Source organism: Bufo bufo, chromosome 1 (genome assembly GCF_905171765.1).
Source record: "Bufo bufo chromosome 1, aBufBuf1.1, whole genome shotgun sequence".
Lineage (NCBI taxonomy): Eukaryota > Metazoa > Chordata > Amphibia > Anura > Bufonidae > Bufo > Bufo bufo.
The window spans coordinates 487,967,037-487,985,995 of NC_053389.1; the positions used below are offsets into that span (position 1 = coordinate 487,967,037).

The 18,959-nt window shown below is 44.4% G+C and overlaps 1 long non-coding RNA gene across 1 annotated transcript; it reads left to right on the top strand.

Moving 5' to 3' along the window:
• The first annotated feature begins 1,913 nt into the window (after window positions 1-1,913).
• On the top strand, window positions 1,914-14,819 carry LOC120987091. The gene is made up of 3 exons (XR_005775909.1): window positions 1,914-1,924; window positions 9,260-9,264; window positions 14,647-14,819. It is a non-coding gene; the product is annotated as an uncharacterized LOC120987091 (long non-coding RNA).
• The last annotated feature ends 4,140 nt before the right edge of the window (window positions 14,820-18,959 follow it).

Sequence of the window (18,959 nt, forward strand, 5' to 3'; positions counted from 1 at the left end):
TCTAGGGGCCCTAAAGCGTGAGAAGTCTGGAATATAAATGTCTAAAAAATTTTACGCATTTGGTTTCCGTGAGGGGTATGGTGAGTTCATGTGAGATTTTATTTTTTGACACAAGTTAGTGGAATATGAGACTTTGTAATAAAAAAATAAAAAAATTCCGCTAACTTGGGCCAAAAAAATGTCTGGATGGAGCCTTACAGAGGGGTGATCAATGACAGGGGGGTGATCAATGACAGGGGGGTAATCAATGACAGGGGGGTAATCAATGACAGGGGGGTGATCAGGGAGTCTATATGGGGTGATAACCACAGTCATTGATCACGCCCGTGTAAGGCTTCATTCAGACGTCCGGATGCGTTTTGCGGATCCGATCCATCTATCAGTGGATCCATAAAAATCATGCGGACGTCTGAATGAAGCTTTACAGGGGGGTAATCAATGACAGGGGGGTAATCAATGACAGGGGGGTGATCAGGGAGTCTATATGGGGTGATCACCACAGTCATTGATCACGCCCCTGTAAGGCTTCATTCAGACGTCCGTATGCGTTTTGCGGATCCGATTCATCTATCAGTGCATCCGTAAAAATCATGCGGACATCTGAATGGAGCTTTACAGGGGGGTAATCAATGACAGGGGGGTGATCAGGGAGTCTATATGGGGTGATCACCACAGTCATTGATCACGCCCCTGTAAGGCTTCATTCAGACGTCCGGATGCGTTTTGCGGATCCGATCCATCTATCAGTGGATCCGTAAAAATCATGCGGACGTCTGAATGAAGCTTTACAGGGGGGTAATCAATGACAGGGGGGTAATCAATGACAGGGGGGTGATCAGGGAGTCTATATGGGGTGATCACCACAGTCATTGATCATGCCCCTGTAAGGCTTCATTCAGACGTCCGGATGCGTTTTGCGGATCGGATCCATCTATCAGTGCATCCGTAAAAATCATGCGGACATCTGAATGGAGCTTTACAGGGGGGTGATCAGGGAGTCTATATGGGGTGATCACCACAGTCATTGATCATGCCCCTGTAAGGCTTCATTCAGACGTCCGGATGCGTTTTGCGGATCGGATCCATCTATCAGTGCATCCGTAAAAATCATGCGGACGTCTGAATGGAGCTTTACAGGGGGGTAATCAATGACAGGGGGGTAATCAATGACAGGGGGGTGATCAGGGAGTCTATATGGGGTGATCACCACAGTCATTGATCACGCCCCTGTAAGGCTTCATTCAGACGTCCGGATGCGTTTTGCGGATCCGATCCATCTATCAGTGGATCCGTAAAAATCATGCGGACATCTGAATGGAGCTTTACAGGGGGGTGATCAATGACAGGGGGGTAATCAATGACAGGGGGGTGATCAGGGAGTCTATATGGGGTGATCAGGGGTGATCAGGGGCTAATAAGGGGTTAATAAGTGACGGGGGGGTGTAGTGTAGTGGTGCTTGGTGCTACTTTACAGAGCTGCCTGTGTCCTCTGGTGGTCGATCCAAACAAAGGGGACCACCAGAGGACCAGGTAGCAGGTATATTAGACGCTGTTATCAAAACAGCGTCTAATATACCTGTTAGGGGTTAAAAAAAAACACATCTCCAGGCTGCCAGCGAACGATCGCCGCTGGCAGGCTGGAGATCAACTCTCTTACCTTCCGTTCCTGTGAGCGCGCGCGCCTGTGTGCGCGCGTTCACAGGAAATCTCGGCCATCGCGAGATGACGCGTATATGCGTGACTGTGCGCAGCGCTGCCACCTCCGGAACGCGATCCTGCGTTAGGCGGTCCGGAGGTGGTTAAATTCAACAAGTACCCCGACCTTACTCGCTCAATGTTTCCACATTGGTACCACTGTGGATCAAACTCTTCTGCATCTAGAGGCGTGAGCATCGGGTTCTGGAGAGGTCTTCCTTTCACATATGTCTCACACACCCAAGATGTGGAAGGTAGATACATTTTGGTAAAGGGAACTATTTCCAACCAGTTATACACCTTTCTAAATGTATACACTCCCAATGTCAACCCGGTGTCATTTTTAGATGAGGTGCTCTCCCTCCTGGAAACATATAAGGAAGGTGTGGTGGTGCTTGGGGGAGACTTTAATGTATCATTGGATCCTACCTTTGATTCAACATCCAAAAAATCTGCGATATCTACTAAAGAACTCAGACATCTCAAGAGAAAATTACATCAAGGATCTATTTGTGATGCTTAGCGTCTCCTCAATCCCTCCACGCAGGACTACACCTTCTTCTCTCCGCCCCATGGTTCTTACCATAGACTGGACTATATATTTCTGTCTAAAGAACACTTACATTTATGCAATCAAGCTTACATAGGCACTATGCATCTCTCTGATCATTCTCCTGTGTTTATTACCATCCTAGCTCCCTCACTAGAGCCCCACGCATTTAGATGAAGACTAAATGAGCAACTTATATCTTCAGGAGAAAACTTGAGTCGTGCCCAAACTTTTCCAGAGGTGTTTTTCTCTCTTAACTCTCTCCCAGGGACCTCACCACATAGAGTGGTATGCGAAAGTTTGGGCAACCTTGTTAATTGTCATGATTTTCCTGTATAAATCGTTGGTTGTTACGATAAAAAATGTCAGTTAAATATATCATGTTAGGAGACACACACAGTGATATTTGAGAAGTGAAATGAAGTTTATTGGATTTGCAGAAAGTGTGCTATAATTGTTTAAACAAAATTAGGCAGGTGCATAAATTTGGGCACTGTTGTCATTTTATTGATTCCAAAACCTTTAGAACTAATTATTGGAACTCAAATTGGCTTAGTAAGCTCAGTGACCCCTGACCTACATACACAGGTGAATCCAATTATGAGAAAGAGTATTTAAGGGGGTCAATTGTAAGTTTCCCTCCTCTTTTAATTTTCTCTGAAGAGTAGCAACATGGGGGTCTCAAAACAACTCTCAAATTACCTGAAGACAAAGATTGTTCACTATCATGGTTTAGGGAAAGGATACAGAAAGCTGTCTCAGAGATTTCAGCTGTCTGTTTCCACAGTTAGGAACATATTGAGGAAATGGAAGACCACAGGCTCAGTTTAAGTTAAGGCTCAAAGTGGCAGACCAAGAAAAATCTCGGATAGACAGAAGCGACGAATGGTGAGATGTCACGGATTAGAGTGGGGGTAACTCTAATTCTTGTGATGTTACAGTAAGTGGAAGCTGCTTGACCAGGACAACAGAATTAGGGAGCAGGTCACCTCCTAGGGCATCCCTAATCTGACCCTGACTCCTAGCTGTATGAGCCGACCTTGATGGTAGGAGGGCTCATACTCAGGAACCTGGCTTCCCTACTAGCCCTGGACAGATCCCTGAGCTAGGAGCTGGGTAAGACTACCTGTTCCTCCTGTATATGGATGGACAGGAGTCTAAACTGGCCAAGCTGTAAAGGAAAAGAAACACAAACAGCCTATGGATATGGCAGGAGAGTGAAAGACTTCCACCACTACCTGCCACAGACACACTGACTGGATCACGTGCTCACAAGCTGATGTCCACACCCAAACATAAAAGGACACAGCACACACACATAAATACACAGGAACCCAGAACCATAGCTGCAGTAATAATAGACACCACATAAACATAAAATAACATCAATACATAGGTTTATGACCACAAGGGTGGCCCTCACTGGCAGATGGTATTAGAGACCAGGAGGATGCCTCCAGCTTACTACAAGGCTGTAGTACCCCTCAGCTACAGGTCTCCACAGAGGCTAAATAGCCCAAAGTGGCCACACCCACACAGACACACACAGGAAAGGGAATTAACCCTTCCAACACCAACCAGGGAAGTGAAACCACTTAAAGGGGAGTACACACACAATAAACACACTGGAGCTGTTACCGCCGGCAACAACATGCGTGGCAACCATGTCCTAGGGAACAGCCAGAAGGCCGAGACGCTGCCACCACATGTACACAAATCCACACGTTGCCACGGACAACCGCCAGTGAAGGAAAGTCTCACAATACACCCATACAACAACCTTGTGCACAACAAACAGGGAAAGTGCACACATACTAAGAGAGGTTGCCAGATGCTACCGTATGCCCTTCACAGCAAGCTGCATAGCAACAGCTCAGGCTGTTATACTGGGAATACAATCATGTTGCCAGCGGCAACCACATGTGAGGCAACATACCAGCAGTCCTCACCATGTGGTTGACAACAGACCAAACCGCAGGCAACTGCATGCGGGTCCAGGAGTCGCGACCATGACCATGGTCGTGACATGAGAACAGTCAGACTCAACCCACAGACCAGCACCAAAGACCTACAACATCATCTTGCTGCAGATGGAGTCACTGTCATCGTTCAACCATTCAGCACACTTTACACAAGGAGATGCTGTATGCGAGAGTGATGCAGAGGAAGCCTTTTCTCTGCCCACAGCACAAAAAGTGCCACTTGAGGTGGGCTAAAGCACATTTGGACAAGCCAGCTTCATTTTAGAATAAATGTGGGGGGTTGAGTCAGCACAACCCGTGTGTAGGTGCATATCACTATGGCGAAATACATATACAAACGGAAAATGCAAATGTGATCGCACACTACATCCAGCACTCTGCCCTGCCTCCATGCTAGATGAGACATTGGTGTACATTTTGGCCTAAGCGTAATAAGCCACTCACCGCGTCAAGGTCGTCTCATTTGAGTGGTCCCTAACACTTGTTCCTACCTGTTTATGGGCCATGACAGCCACATAAAGTCCAGGGAATGCAGGTCAGCATGCAAGCCAAGCACACTCTGCTTTTAACCCCGTCCGGTGCCATTACAGCTTTCATCGGATCCAGGGATGCAAGTACCAACATGCATGCTGAGCCCACCATATACTTCTCCTAGAGCCAAATGGCTACTGGTAGGTTCTATATAAGCAGACTCAGTTTTATACTGACTTTAAAACCAGCCTCCAGGACAGATTGACTGGTCAGGGGTGCATGACTCAAAGGAGATCGCCACGCCTCCAATATAAACTACAAAGAAAAAATGTGGGGGGTTGAGTCAGCACAACCCGTGTGTAGGTGCATATCACTATGGCGAAATACATATACAAACGGAAATATGCACCTACACACGGGTTGTGCTGACTCAACCCCCCACATTTTTTCTTTGTAGTTTATATTGGAGGCGTAGCGATCTCCTTTGAGTCATGCACACCTGACCAGTCAATCTGTCCTGGAGGCTGGTTTTAAAGTCAGTATAAAACTGAGTCTGCTTATATAGAACCTACCAGTAGCCATTTGGCTCCAGGAGAAGTATATGGTGGGCTCAGCATGCATGTTGGTACTTGCATCCCTGGATCCGATGAAAGCTGTAATGGCACCGGACGGGGTTAAAAGCAGAGTGTGCTTGGCTTGCATGCTGACCTGCATTCCCTGGACTTTATGTGGCTGTCATGGCCCATAAACAGGTAGGAACAAGTGTTAGGGACCACTCAAATGAGACGACCTTGACGCGGTGAGTGGCTTATTACGCTTTGGCCAAAATGTACACCAATGTCTCATCCAGCATGGAGGCAGGGCAGAGTGCTGGATGTAGTGTGCGAACACATTTGCATTTTTCATTTTAGAATAAGGTGCTGTGAACTGATGAAACTAAAATTGAGTTATTTGGCAATAACAAGGGACTGTCACGACGGGGAGTGGGGGAATCCTCCCCATCGCGCAATGTCCTTTGCTACCGGGCTGCAATGCAGGGAAAAAGGAGCTGGTCACCTCCCAAACCCCCCCCCCCCCCCAACAGGCCCCAGTCTCCCAGCTGTATGAGCCCCCTTCAAAGGAAATGGGACTCACACCCACGTGCCCAGAAGTCTAAGCATCCCCGCACCGCCCTACAGCTGGTGACAGGGCAGAGAACACCCGCTCATCCAGGACACGGATGACCGGCATCTCCAGAGGCCCAGCAGCTGGCAGGGTGCAAGACTACAAACAGCACGGCAGGTAAACAGCACAGCAACACCACAAATGCCATCAACTCTTACCTGCCGCAGCCAAGATGGAAGGACGACACCAACGACAACCCAGACCCCCCCCGCGGCCACAAGAAGCATGGAGGTTCCAGTCTGGGAAGCACACAGTCTTACATATTGCTTAAACCTCTCCAGTGCAACATACACACACCAAAAGTGACACGTCAAGCAGCCATGCTGGTAACAACACCACAAATACCAGTCATGGCACACCACACTAGACGTACAACAAAAACAAAGAGGAAGGGTACAGGAAACAGACACAAATAATAACAATGACAACTAAGGGTAGCTCACACAGCATGACACATTCAGCCAGGGAGCAGAGCTCCAACACAGACTGACAAGCAAACTCAAACTGACCTCACCCTCCACCACACCAACATATAAGGAGGCCTGAGGTCACACCCACCACACTCCAACAAGTTTAACCCCGTGCACACCAAAGCAGGGAAAACACCATTAAACGTTGCCGCAGGCAACTAAATGAAGCCACGACCTTCACAAAAGGTCTTGACAGGGCGTTATGCATGGAGGAAAAAGAACACAGCATTCCAAGAAAAACACCTGCTACCTACAGTAAAATATGGTGGTGGTTCCATCATGCTGTGGGGCTGTGTGGCCAGTGCAGGGACTGGGAATCTTGTCAAAGTTGAGGGACACATGGATTCCACTCAGTATCAGTAGATTCTGGAGACCAATGTCCAGGAATCAGTGACAAAGCTGAAGCTGCGCCGGGGCTGGATCTTTCAACAAGACAACGACCCTAAACACTGGTCAAAATCCACTAAGGCATTTATGCAGAGGAACAAGTACAACATTCTGGAATGGCCATCTCAGTCCCCAGACCTGAATATAATTGAAAATCTGTGGTGTGACTTATAGAGAGCTGTCCATGCTCGGAAGCCATCAAACCTGAATGAACTAAAGATGTTTTGTAAAGAGGAATGGTTCAAAATACTTTCAACCAGAATCCAGACTCTCATTGGAACCTACAGGAAGTGTTTAGAGGCTGCACCTGCCTAATTTTGTTTAAACAATTATAGCACACTTTCTGTAAATCCAATAAACTTCATTTCACTTCTCAAATATCACTGTGTGTGTCTCCTATATGATATATTTAACTGACATTTTTTATCGTGACAACCAATGATTTATACAGGAAAATCATGACGATTAACAAGGTTGCCCAAACTTTCGCATCTCACTGTATACTATGGGACACTCATAAGGCTTACATGAGAGGCCAATTTATTAGCATGGGGACCAGACTTAAAGAAGAGAGGAAAACACGTGCAGATGAACTTTTATCCCAGATGCAGCATCTAGAAAGCCTACATAAAAAAATCTTTGTTGGATGCACACCTTGCTGAACTTACTGATTTAAGAGCAGCTTTAAATAACCTCCTTAATACATCATCAGCAAAATATTATCTCCATTCGCAGTTTAAATATTACGCACATTGAGATAAAGCCTCTAAGTTTATGATGCAGCGTATTAAACAGAGGAAATCCCACAACTATATTCACAAGATTAAAGTCCCGGGTAAGGGAGATGTGTTTGCCACCCCAGACATAGCTTCAAGCCCCTTTTACTATGGACAAGCTCATGACAACAATTAAACAACTCCCCAGTGGGAAATGCCCAGTTCCAGATGGCTACCCAGCTTTATATTACCGCACTTTTCACAATATGTTAGGACCACATTTACTTTCAATATGCAATAGCTCCCTGTCTGGCTTCTGCTATCCGCAGATATGACTAGAGCTCATATCACGTTGATCCCCAAAGAAGGGAAAGATGGATCTCAATGTGCTAACTACCGCCCAATTTCCCTATTAAATTTGGACTTAAAACTATTAGCTAAAATGCTAGCTACCCGCTTATCCAAATTTCTCCCCTACCTGATCAAAGGAGACCAGGTTGGCTTTATCCATGGTAGGGAGGGCAGAGCTAATACCGCTAGAGTCTTAAATGCTATCTACTTCGCAAAAAGGACTAAACGCCCTCTAGTCCTCCTTAGCACGGACGCCCAAAAAAGCCTTTGATAGGGTCAACTGGGAATATAAGAGAGAAGTTCTTTTGGCTTTTAGATTCCCTGACCAATATATCAAAGCTATCTTTTCCCTATATACACATGCCTCAGCTTACTATTATCATAAATGACACTTTATCCCCATCTTTCATAATCCGAAACAGCACCAGACAGGGATGTCCACTATCCCCATTATTATTGGTTCTAGTCATGGAAGCCCTGTTACAAGCAATCAGGAGGGAGAGAGAGATTGAGGGCTTTAAATTGGAACAATGTGAGCACAAAGTGGCTGCCTTCGCAGATGATCAACTTATATTGAATAGTAATCCATTTCAAAATGAATGTGAATAAATCCCATATCTTCAGTATAGACCTCCCAACCCCAATCAGAAATATAATGAATAGTGTTGAGCGCGAATATTCGAAAAGCAAATTTTTTTCGCAAATATCGTCACTTCGCGATTTCTCGAATATTTAGAATATTAGTGATATATATTCGTAAAAACGAATATTCGTTTTTAATATTTTTTTCTTATACACAAATTCACAGTACACATTTATTACATATTCTTGATTGTGTTCCAAAAGTCCTAAGGCTCCAATCTTACTTACATTGACGAGTAAGTGATTGAAGCGCGAATCTTCGTAACGCAAATATATTTGAGATGCGAATATCGGCACTTATACCGGAAGAATAAGGCAAAGAGCTTAGCATTTATAGCACCATTTTCGCGAATATGTTGAATATTGAAATATTCGTATTTACGAATATTTGATTATTATTATTTTTCCACAGTACACATTACAATAATCTGTACTGTGTAAAGTAATGTCATCATCCCTCCCTGTTTCTTGATTGTGTCCCAAAAGTCCTAAGGTTCCAATCTTACTTACATTGACGAGTAAGTGATTGAAGCGTGAATCTCCGTAACGCGAATATATTTGTGATGCGACTATCAGCACTTCTAGAGGACACTAATCCCTCCCTTCTTTTAGCTTGTGGGCCAATGAGAAGGAGTCAAAGAGGGTAGCAACATCCCTAGCAATCAATAAGGAAGTTGCCCACCCCTTACTATATAAGATTTTTTCACTGCAGCCATTTTGTGCAGTTTCATGTGGTGTTGGTTGTGAGAGGAGCTGAATACTGTCCTGTGCTGTGCTTTTTTGAAAGCATATCAAAAATCTAATTGATACGAAACTGATAGTGTTAGATAGGGTAGGTTAGTGTAGCAGATAGGTTCTAGTTTAGGGTATAGTGTTAGTTAGGTGAAAGATATAATCCGTTTAGTTGGTGTGAAATAGTATAAGTTAGGGAACATTGTAGCTGATAGGTTCTAGTGCAGGTTGTAGTGTAGGGTATAGTTAGCCGAAATATATTCATTTATTTAGTGTGAGATAGTATAGGTTAATAGTGAATACTGTAGCTGATAGGTTCAAGTGCAGGTTGTAGGTTAGGTATAGTATAGTGTAGGCTTTAGGTGTGTTTTAGTGTTTTAGTTTAGTGTTTGCGTAATAAAAAAAAAAGTTTTATTAGTGTTAGTTTCTTACTGTTTAGGCTACTTTCACATTTGCGTTCGGGGTTCCGCTTGTGAGTTCCGTTTGAAGGCTCTCACAAGAGGCCCCGAACGGATCCGTACAGCCCCCAATGCATTCTGAGTGGATGCGGATCCGCTCAGAATGCATCAGTTTGGCACCGTTTGCCCTCTGTTCCACTCAGCAGGCGGACACCCGAACGCAGCTTGCAGCGTTTTCGTGTCCGCCTGGCCGTGCGGAGCCAAACTAATCCGTGACTTACAATGCAAGTCAATGGGGACGGATCCGTTTGACGTTGACACAATATGGTGCAATTGCAAACGGATCCATCCCCCATTGACTTTCAATGTAAAGTCAGGAGTCCCTATTAATATACCATCGGATCGGAGTTTTCTCCAATCCGATGGTATATTTTAACTTGAAGCGTCCCCATCACCATGGGAATGCCTCTATGTTAGAATATACCATCCCCATGGTGATGGGGACGCTTCAAATTAGAATATACTAAAAGAACTGTGTACATGACTGCCCCCTGCTGCCTGGCAGGTGCTGCCAGGCAGCAGGGGGCAGACCCTCCCCCCCTCCCCTGTATTTAACTCATTGGTGGCCAGAGCGGCCCCCCCCTCCCTCCCTCCCCTGTATTTAACTCATTGGTGGCCAGTGCGGCGCCCCCCCTCCCTCCCCTGTATTTAACTCATTGGTGGCCAGTGCGGCCGGCCCCCCTCCCTCCCCTATATTTAACTGATTGGTGGCCAGTGCGGCCGGCCCCCCCTCCTTCCCCCCCTGTTTTTATCTCATTGGTGGCCAGTGCGGCCGGCCCCCCCTCTCTCCCCCCCTGTTTTTAACTCATTAATGGCCAGTGCGGCCGGCCCCCCCTCCCTCTCCCCCCTAATTAAAATGACCGACCCCCCATCATTGGTGGCAGCGGAGAGTTCCGATCGGAGTCCCAGTTTAATCGCTGGGACTCCGATCGGTAACCATGGCAACCAGGACGCTACTGCATTCCTGGCTGCCATGGTTACTTAGCAATTTTAGAAGCATTATACTTACCTGCGATGTCTGTGACCTGCCGGGCGCTCCTCCTACTGGTAAGTGAAAGGTCTGTGCAGCGCATTGCTTTTCGCTGGCCTTCCAACAGGTATGGGTGGTTTCAGCCAGCGAAACCCCGCACCTAGTCAGACCCAGGCGTCAGCGACGGGACAGAACAGCCAGGTCAGGGGCTCCACGTCTGCTGTTCCCCTCAGTCCACCACTGGTTGGCCTTGGGTCTGACATATCGGGGGACGAAGAGAAGGGTGACTGAGAATGGGTGCCACCAAACTTTTCAGGCATCAACCGCACTGATGAGGAGGAAGGTAGGTAGGCACCCGAGGCAAACGGTTCAACATGTTGCCAGGGAGCCCAGCGTCAGGGGCTCCACTGGTAATGGCAGTAGGAGGAGGCAGCAGCAGCCAGCTCCACCTGTGCGCACCGAGCCCGAACAGGCACAAGTCAGCACCACCCCATCTGACATGAGGTCAGTGCGTAAGTAGCCTGTTTGGGCTTACTTCACCCTGGCAGCAGATGATGTCAAAATTGGCATTTGTAAGCTGTGCCATGCCAGGGTGAGGAGAGGGAGGTCTGTGGCTCGGCTGGGTACCACTGCCCTCACCCAGCACATGCGAGTCAACCACTGGCAGGAGTGGGAACAGATGCAGGGTGGTCGTAGCAGCAGTGCCACCAGCAGTGTGCAGGGGACTGTAGCTCCTGCCACTGTACTGCAGCCACCCCAACCACTTCCAACAAGGCATTCCCACTCCCCTGCTCCCTCTCCTAGAGGTACTGATACTGGCAGCCATACCTCTGCCTCTACTGCACCCTCCTCTATGTCCTCTAGTGCCGTCCGGCGCCAGCCATCGGTTGGCAATGCTTTTGAACATACCGCACCCTACGCCCCCGGGGACCCATGCATGCATTCACTCAATGGGCTCCTGGCAAGGGTTATCGCCCAAGATCTGCTGCCCTTTAATCTTGTGGACAGCAATCCAATCAGGCAGATATGTCCCCAGCCGCCATTTATTTGCCAGGACCGGCGTCCCTGCCCTACACCAGCACATTGTGCAGAATGTATACCTGTCGCTGGATCATGCTGTCAGCGACAGGGTGCATCTGACAATGGATGCTTGGATTAGCAGAAATGGACAGGGACGATACCTAAGTTTTACTGCCCATTGGGTGTCCCTCCGAGGCGCTGGGGAGGGATCAGCGGCATCTGACTTTGTGGTGCCGCCCGGGGTGTCCAGGGGAGAACTGCTGCTCTCCCCCCACAAGCCACTGTCTCCACGGCAGCTGAGCCCCCCAGCAAGCGTCCCCGTAGCTACGCAAGTGTGGGGCACGTCCGCTGCCAGCTTGTGAGTTGTGACAACGGCAGCAACCTACTCGCCGCCCTCCATGCTGGCAGACTCACACACGTACCCTGCATGGCACATGTCCTCAACCTTGTTGTACAGAAGTTCTTCCGCACATACTAAGGGTTGAGTGACATTGTGCCAAGGGTACAGAGGAATGCCAGACACTTCTGACACTCCCCAATCGGGGATATACCACACCTATTGCAAATGGTTGTTCCAATAGTGCTTGTCCCTCTATATAGCTGGGGTATCGCAGCAGAACCACACACAACTGCAAAATACAAATGCACTATAATATACTTTCTATGTTAGAAAGTATATTATAAGTACAGTATATCACACCACACAGTATATCAGACCTATTGATAGCACACCAATACCAACCCTTAAAAGGACTTTTGTGGCACTATTAGCTAGCGTTTGGTGTCCCCAACAGTCTGTCCCTGTTCCACAAAGCAACCTCTCCCTACACTGACTAAACACAGAATGTAAAATGGCTGCCAGATCGTGTTCTGTTATAGGGTGCGGGTGTGTACATGGGCTGAAACGTCTCAATTGGATGTCCTGTCCCACCTGATGGAAATGTCATAGGTCAAAGTTCGGCACAATGCAAAAAAATGGCGCATGCGAACATCGCCATATGTTCGCATGTTTGGCGAATCGCGAACATGCAAAGTTCGCCGCGAAACGACCGCCGGGCGAACAGCAAGACCATCTCTATTTCGGAGATACTTTCCCCTTCCTTTGTAGCATACAAATGTTTTAGACTCTAGATGTGCCTAAAACATTGGTGAATATGTCTTACTCATACTGTTTGTCTTTTTCTCTATCATTACGTGATCAAACATTTTTTGGTGCCAAAACTTGTTTGCCTCCAAGCCCCCTTCTAAGGAATATACTGTGAGACCTAGACAGGGTCAGACTAGTCCACCAGAGTAACAGAGGAAGCCTTGGTGGGCCTAGCTCAAACACAGTAGTGGACCCCTGATAAACCAGAGTATCTAAGGTCTAGCAGATCATTTAGAGCGGACATTGGAATGATAGTTACTTACAAATGGATGTCCATATGTCCTGTATACACAGGATAATTTCTTCTGGTGGTTCCAAAAAACTCCAGTCTGATGTTGGAGCTAGAAGATTCTTCTTCAAATTGTCAGGAAGTTCTTTAATATACTATAGTGAAATGCTGTCAGTGTTTATGAATGGCTAACAGAACCTTTTTATACTTTATAAATGTAACTATACATTCATATATACAACAGAAATAGGTACTGTGTTCCCAAACAGTCATATATATTTTAGCAAAAAGTTTTGAGTCAACTAAATGTTGAAAACTCCTGTACCTGGAAATTTATAGTTCATTGTTATATACATTGTCAGAGTTTGCAGCTGTATACATTTTTCATCATTTAGGTTTCTGAAAATGTTAATCAACTCAAATCAATACTTAAAGGCTTTAAGGCACTCAGTAATTTCCATAATAGGCTCAAAAACATGCCAGGGGCACATAAAGTAAAATTTTAAGAATTCCTCCATAAAACTCAGCTGTGTTGACTATATTTATACAGTACTTGTGCGTGTCAACAGCAGCAGTTCTTTCTTCTTCACTTTTATTGAGACTTTAAATAAACCTGTCAACTGGATACAATCTTGAATTCAGTTTCACACTAACTACAGTGTATAATACAGCTCTACTTTAAAGAGGGCTTTTGGTTTTCACAAACCTTTAAAAAGTAATTGTTTAGAATTTCATTGCCATATAATTGGTTTAAAGGTGTTGTCTTTACAGATGCTCTAATGGGACATCCCATGCATTTCCTCTGCAGGTTCCCTGTGTTAGATTCATTCAGCATCTAATAAATGGACGGCCATCTTTCTCAATATCCACCTATAAAACTATGACTGATCAGGACTTCCCACAGAAAAATCAGCTGTTTTCATGAGTGTCGCAAACTTGAGCAGTCCCAATCCTTAAGTGGGTTGCCTCTAATGAAACAACACCTCTTATTGATCAAAGGAGAGAGCAGCTTGTCTACTAAACTCCCACTTCCCTTGACAGTATGGGTTTCTTGGATCCACTTGACAAAATGAATCCAGAATTTTGCACCTAAATAGTGTCAAATTATTGTAAAATCTTAATCATGTCCTTTTCTGACTAAGCTACACACCCATGTGACAAGTAGAAAAACTGTCTAAAAATAAATGGGGTGCAAAGCATGTACACAATTTTTTGCGAAATGCTTCAGTATTCTGGCATATTTTGATCAATAAAGTTTCTAGCTTTTAAATTCATGCATTAACCAATTAAGGGGGACATTTATCAAGACCATCATTTTAAGCTCCCTCTGTCACAGAATACAACAAATTGAGGATGAAGTGCAGGCCTGTAATATCCCGCCAAATGTAACATAAATATGTATGAAAAATATAAAACTGATTTGGTAATCTCTCCAAATATAGTGTATGGCGTTATTTGGAGTAAGGAACACCCAGAGGACTCATTCACCAGGATTCAACAAGAGTTATATAAAAAAATGAATTATGCAATTTATTTTTGGTCTTTATAAAAGTTGATTACTTACAAAAATAGTTTAGGAAAAGTCTTAGGGACAGATTTATCATTACTCTGACGGCTCACTCCACTTTCACATATGGCTAAAGTCAGTTTTAGCTAAGTCAGATTTATGATCGGCTCTTTAAGACTGTGATTAATGTGGTGTGACGATAGCAGTTTATCCATCAGTAAGCAGCTTTACAAAAGTCGCACGTCTTTACGAAAAAGTTGCATGTTCTTTTAAAAAGTCGTATAAGATAAGCATGGTCCACACTGGAGTGATTTTGCGAATTTTTTTGCGACTTTTTAGCGACTTTTAAATTGTCGCAATAGTAAATCTGTCCAGAGATTCATTTACATAAGAAAACACACCCACTTTCAGAAAACTGAAATTTTTGTGCAGTTTAAGCGATTGTGCAAAAATTTGCGACTTTTTCACTCCATTATTTTGACTTGAGCCAATGATAAATCTGGCCCTTAGTCTATTGTCCATATGTGAATATGAAGGTCCATAAAGTATCATTGTTGAAGGTTAGGAATCTTCTTCTAAGGCTCCACGTGTCTCCCCCACCATCCTCAGCAGCAACCATCCCCAACAGAGTGAGTGCAAGAAGACGACCCCCTTGTCTGTCTCTATCAATCATTTATACCATAGATACAGGCGTGTCTTACTAATGTATGTGCTTCTACATTGTTATACATGGAGGCTTCAAATATAGGTCTTGACGTTCCCATACAGACCTCCCATCGCCCTTGTGTATCACTATAGATGGTGTCAGTGTGTAGTGTAATAAATCTTTTATATTAAATATCAATTAATATTATATCACATATTATTTAACAAGGCCTCTCATGAATTTGTTGCATCCTCCGCAGGCCATGTGACAAACCTAAATCTATGGCAGCCTCCTAGCTGCTGTAGGTTTCTAACTTTATTTATGCCAGAAAACTGGCGTGAATAAAGACAGATGTGTAGGCCCTTTGTGTATGCCCCCATCCCTGCCCTCATAATGCTCCCTTTTCACACCACTTCCGAAAAGTGGCCTGAGGGCCAAAAAGTTGCATATTTCTCTATAAATACAGCATTTGATGACTTCCCATGCTAGAATAAAAGCCATAGTAAATGCCCACGTATTGCTTTAATATAATTGCAGAGCTTTTAATTGAGAAATTATCTGAATAAATCCTCTATGGCACTAAAGCTATAGTGTGGTCCCCTATACTTCTCTTCTTGTTTAAATTGTGATAACTGCTATGGAAAATGGTATTAGTTTTAAATTGCTCCTTAAAAATCTAATTTTACTTGCTTTACTTGGTAAAACATCATATAAGGTTAACATTATCATTATATGAACACTGGTGATGAACAGAATCTTTCAATGTATGCCTTGTTTCCAGTTCTCTCATGTTAATGGAGGAAATTCCCAACACACACACTTATCATAAATTCCAGTAAAAATGGTGCGAAATGCTAAAAGTTCAACAACATTTAGCACGTTTTTTGTATTAATAATGCATTTATTTGTGTACTCATATAATTTCTAGCCAATGCTTTTATCTTATGAACTAACGTGAAAGTTCAGTTTATTCTAGAAGTGAATATCATGGGTCACTATTGCCATCTTGTGTCTATATTAGGTAACATAGTTACAATTAAAAGAAAAACAAATGATATTTCACAAATAAAACTATTTGTATGTTTTGTGTACACGCATACAATACTAATATGGCAAAAGCAATTACATGGAAAATTGTATGTTAACAATACATTTTACTAAACTCATTTTACTGAAAGCTGTGCTAAACAATATATACAGTACACATAGACCTGGCAGCTCACACAACGAATGCAGCAAGGCATACAGTAAAAATTCAGCCAATAAAGAAAAGTAAAGACATCTATGTTTAACTGGAGGTGTAAAAATATCCACCACATTCCAATTTTTTCAATATGGACAGTTTCCAAGTTAAAAAAAAGAAAGAGGGGAGGGCCTTCAGCACAGATTACTTCAAAAAGAAGGGTCAAAAAAGTTCCCCTGGTGGGGTTATTCATTTTCAAGCTCTGTAATAGTATATTTCTATGTTTTATTTGAATATGGAATGGGTTAACTGATAATTTTCTTAGAAAAAGCTGGATATTGTGCCACATGTGTCATTTATAGTTTAGAATGTGTAAGAGTGTAAGAGAGGAGTTTAAAAAATAAAAATAAAAATAAAAAATTCTGAATTTGAATTCTTTTGATTATAAGTTTATACCATATAATATGTTTACTTATGTTTGCAAAACTTGCCTTGGGTATAGGTGTATTCAACAATACACACAAAACAGCCTAAATAGGCCAACTACCCTGCTTGACCCAGATATATTTAGCTATGTTAAAATTTAACTTTTATTAGCTTGATATTAAAAATCAAAAAAGTAAGCTAACCAAAAAGATAATAAAAATAGCTGTTGACTGTGCCCCAAACTTGCTCATCTTACATATTTGAGTGATTTAATGGTGGTAGGAATGTGCACAGTCCCTGCATTTCGAATAAACTGATGTTAACAACCCAACTTATGGCCAGTTGATTCACTGGCTTACTAAGAAGATGGATCACCCTAGTATAATTATTGCTGCTGCATGATGCTAGAACAAGGACAACAATCAACAGATTCCTAAAAACTAAAGCTGCAGTTTTAGGTTTTAGGAATCTGTTGATTGTTGTCCTCATTCTAGCACTATACAGCAGCAATAATTATTAGAGATGAGCGAATAAAAAAAAAATTGATTCGGTTGGTTTGCAATTTTTTTTTTTTGCGGCATGCATAGGGAGTCTGCTGTGGTAGTGAAATAATACTGTGAGTCAGTATCACATACAGATGACAGGCATCGCTCTTAGAATCACTGTACACATCACTTATTTGGCGAGTCACAGGGCCAAAACTGCCCATATTCTTCAAGTATGAACTCAGCTTTACAGGTCGATGTTAGCGCCAAGTAGAAGTGCACTCCTTTTACACCATCGTAAGCTGAATCCACATAGATATATACAAAACCTGTTCTATTAACTGCTTATGCAAGCTTACTTCCAAGTAAGTTTGTGTTGACGTCAATGATTATTTTGCCCTTCTTCTGATCCGTCAGAACAATAACCCCCCAAAAAACGGATCCTGTTTGTTGAGCATCCGCCTTCACTCGGTCAGCATTTGGTCAATAATCCATTAGTACTGCTAATGCCCCCCAAAAAAACAGGAGTGGATCCAAAACATATCTGGCATATCTTCTGTATTTTGTACCCACTCCAATTCTGATGGGACCATACAGGCCTTACAGCTGCTACACAGACAGAATCCATTGTACGTCTCATTTTTCCTTCCTTCTGACAGATCAGAAGAAGGGTCAAATAAATGATAATGTTAGCCAGGCCGAAAGGCAAAATAGTGGCCCAGTCATAAAGTGGGGAGGGTGGGAACAGAATGAGAAGTCTGCAGAGTGGCCCTACGACATAGTGGTGAGGTGGAAGCAGCATGAGGAAACCACATAGTGGCACAATAACAGTGTGGAAACGGCAGCATCAGGAGGCCACAGAGTGGCACAATGAAAGAGAGAGGAGGTGGCAGTAGCAGCAGCATCAGGAGAAGGCCACAGTGGCACAATGACAATGTGGAGGTGGCAACAGCATCAGGAGGCCACAGGGTGGCAAGGTGACAGAGTGTGGAGGTGGCAGCAGCATCAGGAGGCCAAAGAGTGGCAAGGTGACAGAGTGTGGAGGTGGCAGCAGCATCAGGAGACCAGAGTGGCAAGGTCACAGAGTGTGGAGGTGGCAGCAGCATCAGAAAGCCACAGAGTGGCAAGGTGACATATTGCGGAGGTGGCAGCAGCAGTAGCATGAAAAGGACACAGAGTAGCACAATGACATAGTGTGGAGGTGGCAACAGTAGCATAAGGAGAACACAGAGTGGCAAGGTGATATAGAGTGGAGGAGGCAGCAGCATCAGGAGACCACAGAATGACATGGTGAAATAGTGCAGAGGTGGCAGCAGCAGCATGAGGAGGCCATAGAGTGGCAAGCTGATATGGTGTTGAGGTAGCATCAGCATCAGGAGACAACAGAGTGGCAAGATGACATAGTTTGGAGGTGGCAGCAGCATCAGAAGACTGCAGAGTGGCAAGGTGACATAGTGTGGAGGTGGAAGCAGCATAAGGAACCCACAGAGTGGCAAGGTGACATAGTGTGGAGGTGACAGTAGCTGCATCATGAGGAGGCCACAGAGTGGCAAGGTGACATAGTGTGGCGGTGGCAGCAGCATCAGGAAACCACAGAGTTGCAAGGTGACATAGTGCGGAGGTGGCAGCAGCAGCATGAGGAGGCCACAGAGTGGCAAAGTGACATAGTGTTGAGGTAGCAGCAGCATCAGGAAACCACAGAGTGGCAAGGTGAAATATAGAGTGGAG